Source organism: Perca fluviatilis, chromosome 4 (genome assembly GCF_010015445.1).
Source record: "Perca fluviatilis chromosome 4, GENO_Pfluv_1.0, whole genome shotgun sequence".
Classification (NCBI taxonomy): Eukaryota; Metazoa; Chordata; class Actinopteri; order Perciformes; family Percidae; genus Perca; species Perca fluviatilis.
The window spans coordinates 29,341,605-29,360,557 of record NC_053115.1 but is presented as its reverse complement, the minus strand read 5'-3'; the positions used below and the strand labels follow the sequence as shown (position 1 = coordinate 29,360,557).

The 18,953-nt window shown below is 41.7% G+C and overlaps 1 protein-coding gene across 6 annotated transcripts in view; it reads left to right on the top strand.

The window, feature by feature from the left end:
* LOC120558148 (plasma membrane calcium-transporting ATPase 1-like) overlaps window positions 1-18,953 on the top strand; it is a 106,527-nt gene that overhangs the window by 10,278 nt on the left and 77,296 nt on the right. The window contains exon 1 of one of the 6 annotated variants that reach the window (XM_039799063.1): window positions 10,209-10,408. The exons of the other annotated variants lie outside the window; for them this stretch is intronic. The gene's annotated coding sequence lies outside the window, so the exon portion shown is untranslated. Of the gene's footprint in view, window positions 1-10,208; window positions 10,409-18,953 lie in introns of those variants that run through there. 6 annotated transcript variants of the gene reach the window in all.

Below are 18,953 nucleotides of genomic sequence, written 5' to 3'. Positions count from 1 at the left end.
GCTGTGTAATTCAGACCGGTGTTGGTGCAGATTCTGAAGTCGACTGGAGTGTATGTGTGTGTATTTAAAGCTGGCAGCTTACTTGGCATCCCTCTGCAGCATGTTAACAACTGATAAAGATGATAGAATAAAGAGAGCAGTGCTGCAGGAGAGACAGTGTGTGTATCAGAGCGCAGAGCGGTTTTTACCGATAGGCCCGCAGAACTAAGACATGGTTCGTTATTTCATCACTGTCCAAACTTACTTTTGCAGAAACCCAGCAGCCTAAATCTGTTCTATTTTGAACAAAATCTAATTCTGTGTGTGTGTGTGTGTGTTTGTTTTTTTGCATTTAATGTTCCACTTTAATGATGTTGGTTTGTGTGATCATTCCTGAGCATTGAAGACTGAACACATTGCCATGAAAGTTAATTTATCAATGATCTTATCAGGTAATGATGGCGTGGGAATCTCATAACAAACTACATATACAGGTGTGCTCACACTTGCTTTACCTGAAAAAGACTGTCTGTGGTCCTAAAGTAGGGAATTGTGTCCGCATAGAACAAGAAGACTTGTAAACAAACGAGAAGGCTGTGGGTCTTTTTTCAGCTTTTATCACAAATTTAAGGTTAGCCTACATAGGGATAACTCCTTTATAACACTATATTGAATTTTATATCCGTATATATATATATATATATATATATATATATATATATATATATATATACATTGTGAAATAGTAGCTACATTTTCAATTTATGAATAGAAACGTCTTCTTTTGTTGTTCCAGCTAATTTAAATAATGCATAAATTATATAGAAATCCAATATCGCCAAAGATGAGTCGTGTTCATTGATTTGTAAGATCGTCTACAAACTCCTATTACAATCAAAGATATTAAAGGTGCAGTAGGTAAGCCTTATAAAACTAACTTTCTGTCATATTTTCTGAAACTGACCCTGTGTTTGAGTAGAACTACATGAAGCAGGTCATTTTAAAAAAGAAATCCAGCTCCTCTGGCACCACCTACAACCTGTAGTGCGATTTGCAAAAATCCACAGCTCCCTATTCAGATGCACCAATCAGGGCCGGGGGGGGCGATCTAACTGCGTGTCAATCACTGCTCATGCACATGCATTCACTCTCCCTTGTGGGGGGAGGGGCTTAGGAAACCGTTTTGGGCTTTAGCGGAAAGGGGGGAGGGACTGAGAAGTTGTCGATGTTAAATTGTTTTGGCTAAGTCCTGGATCTTCGCAATCCTACCTACAGCACCATTTAAAGGGAGAGATGCCAAATGTAAAATGTATAGCCAAATCTTGCGGGGTATATCACCATGTCGCCCAACCCTACATCCTGGAAAACACTGACAATTGATGACATATTTGTTTTATTATATGTGAATCAAGAAATGTTGTTATACATAAATGGCTTTGGAACACATTAAGAAGACGTCAGTAAGCTGCGCTAGAGTCCAACAGCAGGACCAGGTTCCACTCAGACTCCGAAGTCTTTCTGTAGCCCCTTTCACACAGAGACTCCGCAATAGCGCCGCAATGAAGGTGTGCCGTTATGCTGGCTTTGTTTATTTACACAGAACCAAGCAAAGGTGGCATAATGCCGTGTGTGTGTGTGTGTGTGTGTGTCTGTGTATGATGTATAATGAAACCTGGATACAGCGTTTCGAGTCCCCGTTCATTCCTATGAGAGTGGCAAATGAAGCTGAAATAGTTTGACTACCGCGTCTACAATTACCCGGATGATCGGCGCTGCATCCGCGTTGTGCGGCCCATAGAGCCTGCGCACTAGAGACCTCTGCCGGCTACTTCCGGTTTAGCGCTCTTCTAACTTGGATGGGGATTCAATGATTTAATTGTGTGTCTCTTCTGAGACTTTCTAAAAGTTATCGGACCGAATGGATACATTCTGATAGTGAAACAAATAATTAGGTGCGCAAGTATCCTTTCAGAGATATTGAGAGAAAGGCGTCGGTCAGAAGAGGGAGCGAACAGATGGAGGGCGGATGGAGACCCATCAGGAAATGGAGGCTCAATGGTTTCCTTGTGTTGTGTTGGCAACGGGCAGGATTTCGTGTGTGTGTGTGTGTGTGTGTGTGTGTGTGTGTGTGTGTGTGGTGTGTGCGTGTGCGTGCACTGTTCATTCTGAAGTGTAAAAAGAACCAGTTTCTTGAGCAAAATTACATATATTCACCTTTCTCAACCTCCCTGTAAAACAATTCCAGTCAGCTGTTTGGATGAGCTCAAACTTGGAGCGGAGATGATGACTGTATACCTTTTTTTTTAGATTGTACTGGTTCTGATTTCTGTCATGCAGCTATCCAAATCTCTGAAGCTCCACTGAAATCTGTTTATGTGGACATAAACACATTTGGGTGAAGATATGTACGAGTCCATTGTCCAGTTGTTTGTTGGTTCAGCGCTGCACAGTCTACAGGTAGTTAATGGCAGTTTGTGGTAGAGCTAGGCAGTATGGAGATTTTTATAGTAAACTGTATATCTCAGTTTCCCATGTTTTATTGTGGATGTGCCCTAACATCATAAGAAATATAATATTAGGCTTATTAAAGTGGCTATATGTAACTGTCAGTTTGTGTTGATTTTAGCGACCCATTTGGACTAAAGCGGTGGTGTTTTTACTACACCTGCGGTCATAAAGGTCTTTTCTATACGGTGCTGTATTACCCACTGTAGAATACTGAGTTAGCGTAACCGAGAGGTCATAAAGTCGCGTTGAATGTTTTGCCCAGACAGAAAATCATTCATTTACAATAAGAGAATAAGTTACAGAGGCATAGTTACATTTCAAGTGTTGCATACGGTAACTTAGCCTACTTTGGATGTCTCGTGAGCTAAACAGGGTATCACTGTGACTGTGTCACGAGCCAGAGCAATAAGAGTTTGTTGTAGCAACCAACGTAATAATAACTCAGATTCATGAAACCCACAGACGCTTTACAAAGGTACAGGGGGACAAGGGAACAGAAAATAGCCCAACACAAACCTGGACTAAAAGGAATAACATGTCTGTGCTAAATGGAAGCGGGATGCAATTTAATGTCTGCTACAACGTACAACCACATCGCGCAATCTGAAGTTATTTTATGAATGAAATGGACATATTTGACATAACCGAGGGCCAGTTCGGGGTCGGTTTTGAATCATTCTGTGCTGGTCCTGCCTCAGTATCAGCCATAACTACAACAGATAACTTCTAAAATATAATAAAAATACAATAAGGCCTGTATAAAGAAATCTCCTGCATACTCCCTAACACAGGTTTTTCCGGTGTTAACGCAGAAATCTGTGACCCGTCAGAATGTGTGTTCTGTAGTGCCGTCTACCTGCCGTAAATCATTTTGTGACTTTGTGGGGAAAATCGGAACCCGGGCAGAGGCATTAATAAAACTATATAAAAATAGCATTCTTTTCACTGTTAGTCTCGTTTGCTGTCACAGGTCATTTAGACTTAGACTTAGAAAACTTTAATGTCCCCGAGAGGCAATTTGTTGTACAGTACAGGCATATTGACACACAATCCACAACACAAACATTGAACCAGACATCCACATCGCTACCCATACTTCACATCTATTCCTTCAGTCATACCCCTCCCTACACCTTATTTAATTGGGTTATTACCATAGGAATGAATGAGTTTTTTGCTCGGTTGGTTCTAACATTGGGGTATCTATATCTACGACCGGAAGGGAGCGGCTTGAACTCCATTGAAAGTGGATGGGTTGTATCCATACAAACCTTATCTGCTTTCTGTGCCAATTCTGTTGCCTACTAATGATTTTTCCACAGGTTTTAACAATCTTCCCCAATTTGTTCCTATGGGTGATTTTTGAATGTCCATACCAGCATACAATACAGTAGGAGAGAATACTGTCGATAAAGGAAAGTCAACATTTTCGACAAAAGTCAACATTAAAATAATTAAGTTTCCTAAGAAAATACAAACGTTGTTGGCCCTTTTTTAAAAACTGCATCAGCACACTGATCCCAGGATAATTTATGATCAATGATGAGGCCGAGATATTTGCACTCCGTCACCATCTCTATCTCCTCTCCTCTTATCAGAGTCGGAGTGGGTGAGGGAGCCCCACGTCTAAAGCCAAAGACCAATTCTTTTGTCTTGGACGTATTCAACTGCAACTGGGAGACTTCACACCAGTCAGCAAATTCCTGCAACACTGGACCATGTTCAGTTTCATCTCGCTCCAGTAAACTAATCGCAGCAAACTAAACTACATTTATGATCATCAGATGAAAAATTACACAGTTTCAGAAACATTCAAAAGTTAAATATATTCACTTTAAGCTTCCAGGAAAAGGAGCAGTGCATCACACAGCACAAGCAATGCCCTTAATGAATAATTGTCGAAACTATCGTCTAGTAACTACATTGATAACTAGATGGCAGCACCTACCTGCTAGATAGCAGGTAGGTGATTGATTGATTGATTGATTGATTGATTGATTGATGACATGGTACACCAGCTTGGCAGTAATTACTCAGAGCAGCATGTCACAATGTCAGGATAGATTAACTGACCCTTTCAGGAAACTGAAGTTAGAGTCAGTGGTTTGACCACATCGGTCTGGCTCAAAGGATGTACACTGCTGGGATAAAGCCTGCCATCCCTCCCATTCTACTGACGCCAGGGCTCTGTCGCTGCATCAGAAGCTTAGTGACGGCCAGGACGGTTGTGATTGGTTTAAAGAAATACAAACCCTATCCCAGAATAGATGAGCAGCGTAGCCGGACTATACTCCAGCGCTGTGGGGATAGGTCTGGCAACGTGAGACTAGACCACATTGCTACATAACCACAAATCGTCATAAAATCAGGCAGCGGCTGCACCAAAAACCTCGCTACTCACCGTCCTGTGCACTGAAATTACAGACAGATTCAGTCAACCCAATGCGTACCATACCTCCAACTGGTTCCGACTCCTCCTGTTTGTAACTGAAGCCAATGGCTGTTATATTTCCAAGGACATGGTGTCCACACAGGAATCCATATCCATTTCCCTCCTTGGAGACTGGCGAAAAAGTGATCACTAGCGCATCACTGCCCATGTTTAGTGTTGTTGTTGCAGAACACATCATTTCTGGGGCATTTCAGAACTTGAAATAAGGATGGGATGTTGGGGAATATCCAGTTACGCTGAAGTAATGCAGTTTAGATTATGACCTAGAAAAAGAATATGCAATATTATTGAATCGACTTTGAACTGCAGTGTATCACAGTTACGCAAAGTTATGTATTTGTACCATTTTTGTACTGCATACGTATCAATGGGAGGGGGAGATACACACCCCTAATAGACACACTTCCAACACATTTTTGCAATTTATGCCCACCATACCACCTGTCTATACTTTGTATATCACGTTGCACTTTTCTGCTTTTTTTTTTTTTGCACTTCTGGTTGAACGCAAACATTTCGTTGTCTTTTGTACTTGTACTCTGCACAATGACAAAGTTGAATCTAATCTTATCTAATCTAATCTACCATACACTAGAAGACTTTGAACGGACTTTGAAAATACAAAAGTCTGACACCATCTCGCATCTAACGTTAAAGACTGTCCTAATACGTAAGGACTGGGGATCTCGCAGTGTCACAAATTGCAAGGCCACAACGTTCCGACAAAATCAAACGTGTTTGATATTATGGTAAGTTTTAAGTTTTGGTAGTGAAGTTAAATCATGTGAACATTGTCAACAAGCAATGGGTGCGCTCCCTCCAGCACCAAACAGGAAGCAGCAAACCGCTAGAGCTGACTGATTTCACTCTCATGATTTCTTTCCGATATTGGAAATAAGTCTGCAACAGTGGAATCACGTGAAAAGTTGTTGGGTGTTTTTGGGGTTTCCTGTTCAGACTGCAGACGCTGCAGAGAGTCTCTGCTGTGGTTTGTTTTCTGCCGTCCTGTCAGTGTGATGTCCTGCTGACTGGGAGCTCTGCAACGCACACACTACCTCTATCCACCAGGTGTGAGTGTGTGTGTGGTGTGTGGGGAGTGGGCTCTGTGGAATGCAGTGTTTTTGTTGAAGAGCTGGGCGTGGTTCTCCGTTTGGCCGTGGGGACTGCACACAATCGGCACGCAACCATTCACCACAGCAGTCCTGTGCACACGGAAACACACAGCTCGGATGTGAACACACACACACTCTGCTGTCACAGCCAAGACGCTCCCAACTGGGACAAGATGAAATCTGTCAAAACCACAAAAAGGAACTGGGACCTGCTTGCTCCTATGCTGTTAGAAAAAGAAAGAAAGGGGGGGAAAAAAACAAAAACACCTTTTGAGTTTATTCTCAGCTGTTCCACTTGAGTTTTCAGAACACTAAATGTTGTTCTAACTCGGTGACATCAGATTTAGTTCTGTCTGACCCGTGATTGCGTTTTTCACAGTTCGACTCCCTCAGTACAGTCAGCTATCCTTTAGACTCAGCGAGTCGGTGAGATCATGTGCTCGATGAAACTGAAGTGGCTTTTCATTTCAAAGTTCAGCAGGAAAAAGAAAAGCCGAGCAGGAGAGGGTGGATGAGAGGCACGTGAGAACTGTGTGTGGTTGTCCATACAGCACAGCTTCAGATGTGTTTTGAATGTGTCGTACTGTTTGTGTTCTGCTTTTGAAGACATGAAAATGAGTGCGTTTGGTAGTAAAACAAATGTTCGTCGCTTTGGATGAAAGTATCGTTGACTTTGGTAATGTATTTCTGAAGCAGTAAAAGCTAAAGTTGAAGCACTATAAGAAGTAGAAGTGGCAGGTTAGGTGCAAGGGCTGAAAGGAGTTAAGTTGAAAGTAGTATATAACAGCTGGAGAGATGAATTGGACTGGGTTATGAAGAAGGAGTAATGTTTCTGCGGCGTCTGTCGGGGGCAACCCAACTTGGCTGACAAGTAAGTGACATTAGCTAGCTAGCGTCGGCAGCTGTGTACCTAGCAAGCATTAGCAGCATTTGTATCAGTTTTTCTGTCAGTGGAGGGCCTGAAGTTGCAAGACTTTAATGCTGGATTGGTGGTAAGGTGTCGGTGGTGGCAAGGTGTCGGTCCCAAGATACAGCAGATGAATAGTGTTCCAGTTATGTTGCCGATATGATTTACTCACCTGGACAGACGCACAGTCCATACTGGAGCCTGCGTCAAGGCCAGACAGTTTTATTTTTTACACCAAGTCACCACTACCTCTGGGGATACACTGCACACCGGCGTGCAAAGTATTACCGGTACTTTGTATTATGGAGTCTGCAGATCCTTTTTTTATGTTGAAGGGGAAATCTATTCTTTGGACACGTTTGTTTCCACTGTTTCAACTGAATTTTATTAATGTTGGTAGTATTTGGATGCTTTTATTTCAACGGTTTGTTCAAATTCTGCATTAGCATATATATATATATATATATATATATATATATATATATATATATATATATATATATATATATATATATATAAACCGTTCAATATATCTCTCTCTCTATCTCTATCTCTCTCTCTCTCTCTTTACCCGGACAAGTGACTTTTGTGCATGGACAAGACACGTAAATGTACTTGTCCAGAGGACAAGTGCCTCAAAAAGTTAATGTCAAGGCCTGCTTATGTCATATAACGATATCCACATTTTAAGACTGTATCTAGCCTCATATATGTCGATATAATATCAATATATTGCTCAGCCCTACGATTTTGGCTTCCAGCGATAATGAGAGCAACACGATAATAGTTTTTAAATTATTTTTTTTCAATGTAATATAGTTTTAAAGAAAATCCACTGTTAAAAAGACGTTGTTTTTTTTGTTTTAAAGTTCAATAAATGCACAATGCTTCCAAAGTCAATGAGTAATCATGTTAAATAATCGTGATCTTAATAATATTGACCCAAATAATGGTGATTGTGATTATTGCCATAATCTAGCAGCCCTGCTTTATGTTGTAATGTTGGCTGTAGATCCTCATTCTGCCCACTGAGACGGCAACATGTTTCCTTTATCACCTCCTCACATCACATTCCTCCTCTGAATACGACCCTGCCACACTCAGCTGCTCTCTGATTGGACGGTTAGATACGCCTCCTCCCATCCATGGACATGAATGGCAGCTTGTGTATTCTGTTCTCTGACAGCCCGGACAGTTATTTGTAATAAAACCCAGGAATGTTTGGTGTCGCGTTGTCCAACTGGTTTTCAGCCCAACAAACAGCAGACTGTTGAGGCTTTTTTTTCCACTCTGCTGCTCTCAGTCACAAGATGCTCCACCAACCGTCATCTGAGGCTGAGTAATGTGCTGTCTCACTGCTGAGGGCTGGAAGAGGCTGATGGCTTTTGGGGTATTTCACTGCACAATAAGAAAGAAAACGTCCTTACAAATGTTGTGCACAACAGAGCTTGTTGGTTTGACTCCCTAATTAAACAACATATACTTTAGTCTTTTTCTACTGCAGAAACTTAAACAGCAACCTTTTAAAAACCTGTGGGTCTTTGGTACGAGGCAAGCCCTTGGGTTTCTGCATTTACTGCATCACGTCATTAAAAAGTCGGGAGGGGAAAAAAAGCAGAACCAGAGACAATAGAAGCATGTCACCACAGGCTCAAATGAAAGAGTTAAGAGGGTGGGGACGAAGAAGGAGAGAGATGAGGCAAAGTTAGGCTACTGCACGAGGTAAAAAGTCCGTAAATCCAATTAGAAATCATAAAAAACACCCTCGTTAGAACTCCAGAATTTGTTTGAGAATAATCACGTTTCAAGTTTTCTTCTATACAGTCAGGAGTGTATTGCAAAGACGAACTGCTAATAGCTAAGCAATAGCAGAATCAATCACTCTAGTTTTTTTATTTATTTTTTATTTTTTTTAACTGGATTTAGACCAGTCCAACAGAAAACAACCTCTTACTGTCTGACTGCTAGAAGTTTGAGCAGAGATGCCTGTGATGAAGGTCAAGGCTTTTAGGAAGACTGCAGGGCTGGTTTCACTAAATTGGACTTTTCTCCGTTGTTAGCAGCGTGTAAGCTGCAAGCGTCTCCGACCTCCTCGTAACATCAGAAGTCTGCTGGACGAAAATAGTTCTACAGTTGGCCCGCGAGGAGTTACAGGAGGATAGCATTATTACGTTGCTTGATTACATTGTTTTTAGGGATTGATTCACTGATTTGGTCTCTCTGTCGAACCAGTGAGCTCACAGTGAAACTGAAGGCCTTGATCACTCATTGTCCTTGATAAGACAGCAGGAGATTTCTGAGATTCAAACGGTGGCCTGTTCTCAAACATGACGCTTAGCTCTAACACTGTCCAACTGGAGATGGACCAAGTTTTTCAGTTGTGCAAAGCTGCCCTGGTTTCACTTTGTTTGACTAACGTCAAACTCAGTCAGCAGAAAATAGGTTAAAAATAAATGTTTCAACTGGTACGACATCATTTCACCCATGTCTCCTCTGATATACTGCTGCCTGACGCCTGATGTGGCATCTAAATCCATATGATGCAGCAATTTCCCTATCTCCACAACAATTGTCTCCTGTAGGAGACGATAAAGTAACCTTAACTTGACCATAAAAAAAAAAAATATGACTCGCTTTCATGCTTCCTGCAGGAAACTTATCCGTTTTTCTTTACACATTTCCACGTAGCCTTTGCCGTGTGATGTAGCGCCTCCGCTCGTTTTCCCTGGGGGAAAAAAAGAACAATTTCTTTGAAAATTACCGGAGAATTTAGTTTTTTTATTTCCGGTGAGGCGGCGTCCTTCTGCTTCATCACGATGTGGGAAAGCTTGTCCATGTGTAGCTGCTTTTAAAAGGTTGGTGGTGTTGAGTGCAGCATGACAAAAATGATGACACCGTTCAAACTCGGGGAAAAGTGAAAACTGGTGACCAGCAGGCAAAAGCACACTCGCAGACAGTCAACAAAAAAACAAGCGACAGACAGCCGTGAGGACATCATGTGGTCTGAAGCAGCTGTTTGTTTAGTAACAGCAGTTACTTTAATTTGTGCTAATAAAGCTAATTGAAGAGGAGAGCTCATCGTGTCTGTTGCCATTCGGAGCGTTCTTCTCTCAATGTGGACTTTTGAATTGAGACCGTACACGAGAACCGCCAAGAACACGGGCTGTTGTTCATATGAAAATGACTTTATGTCACTATTAATTACCGAGAACAGTTTCTCGTTTACAAAGTAGATTAAGCCAAGTGTGTGTGCGACATGGAGAGTGTCTCTCTAACACGTTAGATAACAGTGGCTGTCTGCAGCTCGTTGATAAGCGGAGCACACGGAGTAGGACACGGCAGCATTTTCCTCGTGAGGCGAATGTAGAAGAAGAAGCTAAAAATATGACAGCACAGGGCTGCAAAGATCCTGACGAGACGATACCGAGACACATCCTCAGCATGTTACAGGTATCAGAGAAGTCTGGGTCACGGGGAGTGCAGGACAAAGTGTGTCAACTTCTCTTCTGTTAATTTTCACAACCTGGAATTCAGAGGAAGCACCATGCATGCATAATTAACATCATTCACTTTAGCCTGGATTGATAGTATTAATTGAATACAATGGTGTCATGTCAGTCAATCAGTGTATTTTTACCTAAAATCACTTGAGAAGAGTAGTCACAGCGCTTACTTGCTTTGGTGTTTGAAAAGCATTCAAGTTCAACAAAGAATCGTTCACATTAGAAAAGTTCCATTTTCATTTTTTATTTTCTATGTAGATGCACTCCCCTACAAAATAACCCCAGTAGTCGAGAATGATTTTTTTTAAATTTCCAAATAGAGCTATTTATGTCATTTTGTATAAATTGCAGTCTATTTTTTCATATCAAAATATATCTCAGGAAAAAAAAAAATATCATGTCAGTTTTTTCCAATATTGTGCGGGCATTATGTGAATGGTGATGTGATATATGTTGTCAGACGTGTTAATGTGGACAGAGATTAGTTCTGCTACTGAGCTAAAACTCTTGTGTGGACGGAGATTGTTTTTGTGTCAAAATGGCGCTTAAAATGGAATCGTAGCAGTGTAGATGTAGCTTAAATGTCATATATCAGTGTTTCCAGATGTCTGATGACCTCAGGCTGTAAAAGCCACACACAGACAATACAGTACAACAGGTGCCAGGTGTCACCAGGAGAAACTTCATTTGCTTATCAGACCTGTCACTTTGGAACGGATTCAGCTTCACTCTACAGCTGCACTTCTACAGGTAACCTCAGAACCCATGTAAATCTCTTTTGGCCTCTTCTTGATGTAGTCTCGCATTGCCAGAACCTTCTTCCACAGCGCTGCGGAGGAGGGTCTGGCTAGTCCACACAGCATTCTGGGATGGGAGAAAAAGACTAGCGCTTAGGGCCGTCTACAAATTACAACACCGAAAAGAGATACAACAAACATATTTATTAATTTAATGATTAAATAAGGTAGTGTCTCCAAACTTACCTCAATTATAACGTGTCTCCTGCTAGTTGTACTACAGCACTTACTTTTAAAAAATAAGTTAAATTAATAAATATGTTTGTTGCATCTCTTATCTATATCTTCTTTTTGGTGTAGTAATTTGTAGACGTCCCTAAGCACTCGTCTAACTGCAGGTAGCAGCAGAGAGCAGAAGCCAGCAGGCAAGTGTTATTTAAAATAAACTCCTGGTGTACTTACAAACTTTCCAATCCATTGTTTTATGAGTACATAACCTATTTGTACTAGTGTAGAAGTTTGGTATCATTTCGGGCATTATTAGTGGGGTCATTTACAAGATACACTCTTGGACCCATTAGCACCTGCACTAAACTATTCCGCTGATAACGCTAACTCTCCCAATGTTCCACCCAGGTGAAAAAAGCTTCTGGAGGGTTGTTTGGCTCGAGGTCGTGGTGCAAAGGACCCTAGGGGAGATCATTTTCAAACATTTAATGAAAGTTGCAGAAAAAGAGCTAGTAAGTGGACCTTGAGTTGGTATTATTTTTAGCTAAACCTAGCATTGGAGGTTTTAAAACGCACATGTTAATGGTTGTTTTGTTGTTACATGGTGGTTGAGAGGCTCTGTCCCTGTGAGCTCTGAAAATCAACTATTTAAACTGCTATTTAAAAATGACTTGTTTTGGGGCAACCTATTCGAAATAGTGCCATTTAAATCCAGTGAATAGAAGCAGCTTGAATCTTAACAAGGACGTACAGCACCTGAACTGCTGAGTGAATGACTATGTAAGTTGGCTCCTGTCTGACTCATTGAGCTGCTTCACATGATGTGAACATGCAGTATACTGGCCTTAACAACAGGGCAGGTCAAACTGTAGTTCATAAACAGCTCTAGGAAGCACCTTATCCCTGATTTAGCCTAACACATCCCCTAAACAGATTTACTGTACTGGGAGCCGTCAGCAGCTTCCTTTTCTTGACCAGCAGTCGACTGCTACAGCAGTCCGTGTGTTTCTGCTGCTTATCAAGAGGGAAATGTTGAGCAGGGAGGGCAGAAATCGGCTTCTTTTCCTTCCTCCTATTGCTTTGTTTCATGCTCCCCAAGCTGCCATCACTCTCAGGGTCAGCCCCTCCCGTTAATAATCGGCTATTAATTACACAGCCTACAGTATGTAGTCATAGGAGTCTACACTCTGCTCACGGTCATCATCACTACCAACTAGGTTAGACATGTAACTGCAGCAGAGGTGTGTCCGTGATCACTCCCAGGGAGGAATACCAAAATCCCCTCTGACAAAAACAAATCATTATTCAAACAGACTGATCTCATGAAGTGGCGTATGTATGACACGCCAATTCGTATGCCATTTTTGGCGTGTTTTCAAGACGCAATACTCTTTATTTTGAGGGTCTTTTAAAGTTAGTACATACATGTAATAACTTTAAAAGACCCTCAAAATAAAACTTGAAAATAAACGTTAACATAAATAACAGCTGTTACGTCAGTTCTACTGTACTTGTGCTCATTTCAAATACAATCACTCAATATTTGTCTTTATTGTTATTACTGTAAAGTCTTAATTTAGCTGTAGCCTGCTTCTCCCATTAAGGTTGACTTAACGTTATTTTAGACTGAATCTAGCTGTCAGCTAGCGGTTAGCCGAATTAGCTGTTAGCTAAACTAACGTTAGCTTGGCTGTCGACCGGAAGCGTGGAACAGATCGTGCAGTGTCGCTGCTTGTGCCGTGTTGCAGCTGCAGATGTTGTTGGACGTTGATGGCGAATACGGCTGTGCTCCAAAGTGTGAGCGCGGCTAAGGTGGTAAAACAAGTTTGTGGTTATTACCGGTGTTGGTGGGGACGGCGGTGTGACGACATTGGTCTGACTACGGTCAGACTTATAAAATCCCCAAAAACTGCCATTCTGACTTTTCCTGTTTTATCAACAATTTCCTCGCTCGCTGCGGCACTCACTTTCCACTTTCCACTCCACGCCGGTTCTGTTACTGAAGAACACGAGACAGCGATGTGGCGCAACCAAACTTGATACTGTTACATGATTGGCTGTTAGTGTCACTCCCTACATTGCTAGGTTACCAGAGAGTGAGTGCCTTTGTTCATGCAACCAAACTTGCTTCACAACTTCTGGTTTCTTCTGATGAAGAAAAACATGTTATCAAACGTTTTATCGAACCACATTTTTTATTGATATTGATTACGTGTCTATCGCGAGACATATCGTTATCGTTTTATTGCCCAGCCCTAAATGATCTGTTCAAAATCTAAATTCTTAGGTCGTAATTGCAACAGGCCATGCCTCATACTCTAGCATGTGGCTTGTTCCTAAGATGCATGTCTTTTTATTTTATTTTATTTTTTCAGCGGGAAAAAAAAAACCCTGCCTGTAGGGTTGTAAAGCTAAACTGAGAGCTAGCATGTCTACCAGGCTAACAGCAGTCGGTCTTAATCTCTGTTACTGTCCTCGCCGCAGCCCAGCTCCCCCGCCCTGCTGCTTCTATTATCTCACCTGCAGACAAACGGCAACAGTTACCACTCATTCTTTGTTTCATTTCCTCTTTTAGCTCTTTGCTAACATCATATGAAAAAAAAAAAAAAAAAGATGAGTCAATGGAAAATCAGACTTGATCAGTGCAAACCTTGTGGTCCTGTCTGTCAGAACAGCAGCAGCTCGGTTTGATTGAAGCCTCAGAGTTCTCTTTTTTTTTTTTTATTGGTTTGTTGTGGACTCCACCTGTTAGTATGCAGCCCACGGGAGGTCAGCTGGCTCCGACCCCAGCTGCCGGTACTTTCACCTGGGCCGTATCAAAGCCTGGGACGCCCCACCCCACCCTGCCCTAGTAGCCCTGTGGAGCTCGTTAGCTGTCAAAGCTAATTGGGAGGGTCTTCACCGCACAGATGCTGACGCACTTCAAAGGAGTTCCCCCTTCAAAGAGCATGCAGGTCAGAGTGGGAGGAGGAGGAGGAACATGAATATATGCATACATATGCATTCCTTTTATGCTGAATAGTTTGACTCTGAGGGTTCCCTTTTATAGAACAGAGTGAAGGACAGAAGAACCTGGGGAGAAGTGGCCTGTCACTTCTTTCTTTTTGTTAAATACTTTGATCAAATTCCTCAAAAATGTCTGCAGAGTGTACATCACATACTTCATCACCGAAAATAATGTGCGTGGACACAGGGACATCGCAGCCATACGTGACAATGAATGACCATGTGATTCCAAAACCACGATCATTAATCTGCTGCTACAAAACAGCCTCCTCTCTCCTGGGAAGACTCCCAGCTAGATTTTTGATTTTCAATTTCACACACAGTCGGCGTTCCAGTTCATCCCAAAAGGTGTTGGATAGGGTTGAGGTCAGGGTTTCTGTGCAGGCCAGTCAAGTTCTTCCACACCAAACTGGGAAAACAATTCCTTCATGGCTTTGTGCACGGGGCGTTGTCACGTTGAAACAGGAAGGGGCCAGACACAAACTAGTTGGAAGTTGGAAGCCCATTTCATTTCCTGTTGCAATATTAAGTCACAGTGAAATGGCAGTTGGAGCATCTTTATCGTCTTTTAATGTGAAGTTTATCTGAGCGCAACGGAGTAGGTATGTGGGCGGTGTATAGTTACGAGACCGATTTGATTAAAGCCTCCAATGAGATTAGACCGCTCAAAACTGGACCTGGCTTATCAAAATATAGAGCGCTAAAAGTTGGCAGAGAGATATGGAGCTGTAGAGGACTGTTGGCTTCAACCCACACCTCCATCACTCCGTTTTTAGATCTGTACCATGAGGGAAAAAAATAATAAATTAGACCTCAACCACAGCCTTGTTGAAATGTAAATGTTTTTTTCCCAACTGACATCCAAACACCTCCAACTAGTACATAATTCTGTCAGCTACTGCGACGATACGATGGGCAGTTTCGGTTTCCGGCTTATGAAATGTCTGCTGTGAAAATGACATAGTGGCCACATAGTGCACCAGTGATATTTCGACTCTGCATGTTGCTCAGCATGCATGTCTTCCAGCAGTGTTTACTGTTGAACGTGAACACACACACACTCACAAACAAATGTGGGTTACAGTGATTGGATCTAATGTTCTCAGGTATCAAGAAAAGTTGTGGTGTTTGTTGCTGCAAAGTGGATCAGCGTTTACAGTAAACAGGGTCCTCTGGGGGTGAGCTCAGACCTGAAAGTGACCTGCTGACTCATCTGTCACAGTCATTAAAACACAAAGGCCCAAACTACACACGGTTTGTGTGCTCGAGATAGCATTTCAATAAGGACTTTATACTTTTTACCAACATGTTTTACACTGAATGTAATTCAGTTCAATTTTATTTATAGTATCAAATCAGAAGAGTTATCCCAAGACACTTTACAGATAGAGTAGGTCTAGACCACACTCTATAATTTACAAAGACCCAACAATTCCAGTAATTCAATTGTACAGTACCTTATTTACCCTCAATTCTTCATTCGGGCATGTCAGCGTTTTTTATATTGCTGATCCGTCCATTCAACTTCATTTTCGTTTGAATCAGGCGCTGTGATGAGCGTTTTCTTGGAGCAGTTAACGTTTGTCGTGTCAATCAAAGAAGAAATGTTGCGTCATAGTCAAACCATGTCATATGTTCCACTTACATTTTTTTTCCCCCTGACCTTTCAGCCATATCCCATGGTCAACCACTAACCATTAGTTCTAATTTAAAGCATCTCCATAGCAACCGAGCCACTCCATTCCATTACCACTGATGAAGGCCTGGAGATGTGGCTGAAATGTCAGGGGGGGGGAAAAAAACAAGTGGACCTTGTGTTAGTGGTTTGGAGTCAAGTTTCACTTCTGTGTTCCTGTTTGTACTTTTAGATATCCGCATTATCGTACTGTTTCCTGTTGCGGTTGCTGCTGATGCAAACCACACCTTTTTTTTTTTTCTGCTGTTGCTGCTTCACATTAAAAGCTTTTCCACTGGCAAACCGTTGAGATGCTTTTATTTTGAAGGACACATTACAGAAAAATGCAATGTGTGTGCATGTGTGTGTTCTTCATTAGCAGTGCTATTCTTTAATAATAACCAGTTTAATCAACCAGGTATGGACATATTCTGAGTTTAAAAGTTCTGGTGAAGCAAAATCTGTGATTTTTTTCCAAACACATCATACATGTTAGAAAAAAAAATCCCTAACATAAGCCCTACTATATAACAACGGCGTTACTGCTAACGTTATAGCGCATAGCTATAGCCGTTTGTTAACCTCCTGCGTGAGTGGCCTATGTTCACTACGTTCCACAAGCTCTCTTAGCTCTTTCAGTCTATTAAATATATGAATAAACAACACTGCTAAATGCCACAATCATATAACATAGCTTTTAGTCTTTCAGCCCCAATCGGCTTCCCGGCCTGCCAGCAGGTACTGCTCACTGCTGTGGCTGTGTGCTTTGTGCTGTCTGTTGCTGTGACGCGGCACTCTTCTTTGGCTCAGGGTGTGTTTGAATTTCTACCATAGACTGTTTGTGCTACTGAGTTAGCTGCTAACGATAGGCTGTCGCCGTGGAGCGGCACTTATTCATCGGCTTGGGCGTGTGTTCTGTGCTACCATGTGTGTGCTACGTTTTTTAGTATATGTGCTAGCAAACAAAGCAGCAGCTTGTTCTTTGGATCAGCGCCTTAAGAGAATACTGCTTATTTTTTCACGAGTTTGTAACCTAATTTTATATACTTGGCGATTTTTCTTCTTCTTACCATCAGATTAGGCTGGGTGATTAATAAGGTTGGGTACCGAAATGCAGTGCCAATAGGGCACCGGTTCCAACGTAAACGGTAGGAACGAGACTGAATAAGAACGAAAATTTCAGTGCCTCGTTTTGGTGCCTGACTTTTCTTTTTTTTTTTTTCAGAAGCATCGCTGCACACGACGCTACGTTACCGTTAGCTAGTAGCTGGATTAAACACAATGGTTAAAATGCTGACTGCTTACGTTAAGCGGTGTAAAGTGTGACTGTATTTCCCAGGTAGAGGATTCCAACACCGGGGCGTAACAGTCTGACTGCAGCTGCCGTTGTTGGAAAAACAACACACAGCTCGCCAGCCTTGTGGTGCATTCAAAGTTATTGTAAAATACCCTTCTCCCATCTGGTGCTTGTTTTTGTCGTTGACCAGCAATTTACAGGTGAAATAAATCATTGTAAGTTATTGTTATTACATTATTAGTCAATCATTTAATTTTGACCACATGGCCTTAGCAATAAACAAGCCGTTATTTAATGTCGCCAACTGTTGTTTTGTGCTCCTTTTTTTAATTTTATGTTATATACATTATAATTATATATTTTGGTTCAAGCACCGGCACCGTTTTTTTAAAAGTATCGTTTTAGCACAGGTATTGGAAAAAACCCAAACGATAACCAACTATGGCTGGGCAATATATCGATATTATATCGATATTGTGATATGAGACTAGATATCCTCTTAGATTTTGGATATCGTAATATCGTGATATGACATAAGTGGTGTCTTTTTACTGGTTTTAAAGGCTGCATTACAGTAAAGTGATGTACTTTTCTGAACTTACCAGACTGTTCTAGCTGTTCTATGATTTGCCTTTTTTCCTACTTAGACAATATGTCCACATTACTGATGATTATTTATCTAAAATCTAAGTGTGAAGATATTTTGTTTGTCAACCCTATAATATCTCCGCAGTATCGATATTGAGGTATTTGGTCAAGAATATCGTGATATCTGATTTTCTCCATATCGCCCAGCACTATACCCAACCCTAGTGATTATTAATACATTATTCTGTGGTGTGACAGACTCAGAACACATATTTTGTTTTGCTTTACCAGGATTTAAATATTGCAGGAGGAATTGTACAAACAGCCACAGTGAGATGACAATGGCTGCAGGCAACAAGATCTTATTGTGTTTGGTGACTTGGCACACCTTCTTCATCATGTCAGCAAGATAAACAACTTGGCTCGACTGTGGCTAGACTACCTCCCCTACTATAGAAAAACCCTAATGGCTCAATTGAAAAGCACAAGCATTAAAGGGACAGTGCTCTAAATCTTTAAGCCCTTCTGTGCGTTTCATTCATCTGCTGCAACAATGGAGGCTTTTATCGGACTGCTCCTCATGCACATTCACACCTGGGAACTGACCAGTACCACCAGTGTCTGATGTGCCCCTTCCACACACACGCACGCACACTCATGTACACGCACACAAAGAGGCTGCTGCAGGTCTGTTTGGGCGTATTTGGGTTCTGATCAGTGTGGCTCAGGACTCTGCATTAAAGAACAGGCTGAGCTTCAGGCTGCAAACAGGATTATTAAATCTCTGGACACTCTCCAGATGTTCCTGCTTTGTTTGGTTCAGATCGGTCTTCTCCCTGGTGCCGTTGTTTGGTTTAAAAAAAGAGATGAAGGACATGTCCGCTATGCTGCGGTCTCCTGTGTCCTTCTGCAGTGTCTCTCTCTCCCCACCTCTCTGCTTTCAGCCTGTCCACTCACTTCA